Genomic DNA, 4,321 nt, shown 5'->3' on the forward strand with positions numbered 1-4,321 from the left:
AGAATATACTGTAATCCTACGGGGTCAGGGAAGTTCAAAAAAGGCTCACCTCGCTTCTGCTAACGCGCCCTATATTCTAGGGGTGACCAACAGTTTGCCAAACCGACTAGACTGAACTTGGCCAGACCGAACCAAATGGTTTTGTATAGAGCCGAAAAATGTTCGGTGCGGATCGATTAGAAAATGATCAAGCAATTTTGATTTGGCTTGAGTTTTAGCTTGGATCCTTGAACGTCGTACGAACTGAACCTACCTAACTAACACTATATATATCTATTATATAAAATAGGATGTTGAGTGTTGACTAGGACAAACTCAAACACAAACCCAAGACAAACCAGAGATAAATCCAGTCGTTCGTTATCCCGTGCTAAATCTCCACCGTCAATGTATTTTAAGATTAACAAAGAAAAACATAGAAATCGTTGGATTCAATATATATCAACAGTTGTTTCATTATGTCTAGTTAACCAATAAAAACGAACCAGAAGAAAAATGAATGCCTAAAATAAACAAAGTTGAAAGATCTTACTTATGTATGGATATGGATGATTAGATGTGTTAAATTCACGAATGTATAATAATCGGAGACATAGACATGAAATAAAGACACGATAATTTAACGTGGTTCGGTCGAATACTCAAGACCTACATCCACGGAGAAATAACTCTTTATTAATAATTCACCACATACAATTGTATATGGGTTTGATCGGTTACATTGGTCAGACATAACTCGATGAGTTTGAATCCTATAACCCTCTCCTATTTATAGATGACTTAGGGTTTAGGGTTTCCTAGTTTCTGATTACTAAACTAGGAAATAATACAAAATCTATCTAATATTACCATTAGATAGCTACAAGAGATATTCTGAGTATAAGAAACTAAATCTTCACATATCTTCAATATATCTTCAAATATCTTCAATATTTTGAATTCTTCTTGATCATCGGATCTCGTCTTCTCGATCCGTCACGTACATACACGTGTTACACACGTATATTATTTCTGCAACTTATCTTGACTGCAGGGTCTCCTATTTTCGATCCGTCTTATGTAATGTATCCTATTAAGATGCACAAAGCTTTTGCAATAATGGGACCACATGGGTAACACATTGGAGAATCGAGTTTAGAAAGCAGGTATTCCCCAAATCCTGAAACCCGAGACCAATACGATGCTTAATACTCAGACGAGAATTGATCTCTGAGAATAATAAACGGTCTGGAATGGAATCTGTGACCTCAATTTTCGGATAACTTCATAATGACGAGCCTCATCAAGCTCAAATATAGTGATAGCAGACATTTCTCTTTGTGAGAAATTATATTCATATAACCAACAAAAAAACCTGCAAGGTCAAAATGTATGAATAAACTGTTATACAAATTATTCTGATGTGATATTTAACCAAGTCTAATCAAATTATAAGTGATCTTAAGGAACTAATTCCCAAATAATGGTTTTATTTAGCCAACAGTAACGAATCTTTTACGGTGGAGAAAGGTTTATAGATGTTTCTCATGGAACGTGCATGTGGCTCTTCCACGAAATCAAAGAAGTAAAGTGTATCACTCTTGTATGGAGTTCTTTTTTCAGAATATACTACCTTGTATTCAATGAGTGCATAACGTTTCAAGTCTATTTTAATAAGTTTCTAACATGAATTTATAAAATCCTAATTTTATTTCCGTATATAAAAATCTTTGACATATACCGAAGTTTTCCTTAAAGTATTTATGATACCTCTTTTTCTCTAACTTTTAATAGAGTCACCAAGTTCTATAAATGAAAATCCTATGCAGAACAAAAAGTTGATAGACTAATTCTGGGAAAGCTTTATAAATAAAAATTTAGAATTTCAGATATTTTTCTAAATAGTAAAATTTATATTTTACTCTCAATTGATGTTGTTTTTCATTCCTTCTTATTTTTCTACTTCCTTTTCGTGTTCCTCTCCTGTACTTTCTTCTTCTACTTCTTGTTGTCCTCCTTCATATGGAAAAGCATCATATAATTTGGAGGTCTTTGATGACGGGAAAGGTAATATTTGTGTTAGATAGGAAGACCATTGTTCCCATAGTTTCGAAAGATATACTTTTATTGATCTTAAGGAGGCGCCTTTTCTTTCAACAAAAAAAAAAAAAAAAAAAAGGAGGCGCCTTTAACACGCTTTAACCCTTATCATACAAAAAGTGTTTATTTGTCTATATGTCAACAAAAAAAATACAAAAAAGTGTTTATTTGTTTAAAAATTAGTTTCAACATGTTTTTAGTTCAGGATCTGGAGAAATTTTCTTTTGCAAAATTCTAATGGGGACGATTTTTTAAAACAACGCAAAATTTCTTGTTCATTGGTTGAAAAAATACGACAGTTTTACAATAGGGTTCTTACGAGGGCATACTGAAAAAAAAATAGATTAATCAAAGGCGTTCATTATTATTTCTTTTTTCAGGAGAAGTTAAACAACAAATTTACCAATGATGACTCATCTTGTAAAAATGATTAAAAGGAAAAAAATAACGTTTATCGTTAATTTTACTTGCTCTTGCATTAACCCTACTCGTTTTCTGACAAAATGTATATTCTTACTACAAAGATTGTTAGTCAACCAAATGGGAGACAAACTCACTTATATCTGGAAAATACATATTTAAAACTATTATACATTGTAATAGCACTTTTTCGTATGATGAAAACTCATCGTAGATATATGTTTATCAATTAGTCGGTAAAGTGCCCCAGGAGACAACTTTCTGGCCTCGCCACTCTATGGAACTATGTTTTCCATATATGGTTTTGAGAGATCGATGTACTTTTATTCATCTTTTAACTGTTAGAATCTAATCCATTTTAATGTATTAAAATAAGGTGATATTCTATAAATGCAGTATTCCCATTAGTATACGTTATTTCGAAAATCTCCATTGAATCAAAACGAGTTTATACTTCAATTAAATCTTCTTTCCTATCAAATGATTTTTCCTAATTTTTTTTTTTGTTCGAAAATTGTTTAGCCAACTTGATTTTCGAAATAGCCGGAACAACCATAGCATATTATAGAAAAAAAAACTAAACGTCAGAAAACAACGCATACCTTGGTTTTAGATCAATTACTTTCTTGTTCCACTTCCTTCATTAATCATTTGGTGGATAATCTACACAAAAACAAAAGTGTAGTTAGAGAGGATTGACCAAAAAAGAGAATGAGAATACAAAACAGAAGTTAAGAAACGTTCTGCTATAAGCTACTAAGATGACAACGCGAGTATTTACCAAAAACATAAGTCAAGTTAAGGTTCTTTGGGTATAAAATTGATAAAGTTTTAATTTTGGTTGATTCGTCAAATAACTTAAAAAGGCTTTCAAGTGGAAGTTGAAGATTACGTTGAATCAAATCAAGCAAATGAAAAAGTCAATTCTAAGCGAAATAAACAAAGGCTTGCTTTTTTTTTGGGTGAAATCAAAGACTTGCTAAAACATTAAAACTAATAAACTAAAATATAATGATAAATTAATTACTAATAGAACTCCTAAGAAAACATCCTAAAATTTTTTTTTTCGTCATGATGATAAAAACCGAAGAATCCTAAACACAGATGAATGACAGGAAAAAAAACTAAAAACAAAGAGAAAAAAGAGAGAAGAAGGAAAAAAAGAAACCTTGGCTTAGATGAAGGCCTTTCTTATCTTTATTCAATCCTTCAATAAAGAATGTATAAAGTAGCAAAAATAAAGTTGTTTTACCAAGGTCAAAGGGAAGAAAATGAATAGTTTAATGGAAGAATATGAGATTGATGAAAACAAAAGAAACCTAACAAAGTATTTATAATGATATTGCTTCTTACCTAAGATCCATCTAGAAGCTCTTGTAACAAAAAAAAATCCATCTACGAGCTTAAGCACCATGAATGTTAAGAAATATATTTATATTCTTTCCCTTTTCAAATAAAAATCTTGGAAATATAGTCAAGAAATATATTTATATTCTTACCCTTTTAAACTTCGAAATAAGATGCATGTAAAAAAAGAAAGATATTAACGTTGCGAATAATAAATGTAACCGTGTTGAACCATGATATTGCAGGGCAACAGATAACCTCAAGTCTCTACCAACCCATCTCAGCATTTTAAAGTTTGCGCCTTCGATTTTTAGTCATGAAATTTATAATTATGTTACATTTTGGTGATACGTTTTTTGTTTACAATGATTTTGATTGAAATAAGTGTCCGTTTTAATCTGTTGCTTGTTCTATTTTGGTAATGAAACTGGTTGATGTCTTTTGGTTGTTTTTCCAAACAAATTGACTCTGTTTT

This window comes from Eschscholzia californica, unplaced genomic scaffold (assembly GCF_041429995.1).
Source record: "Eschscholzia californica isolate CP2 unplaced genomic scaffold, dmEscCali1.0.p SCAF_6, whole genome shotgun sequence".
In the NCBI taxonomy this organism is placed as follows: domain Eukaryota; kingdom Viridiplantae; phylum Streptophyta; class Magnoliopsida; order Ranunculales; family Papaveraceae; genus Eschscholzia; species Eschscholzia californica.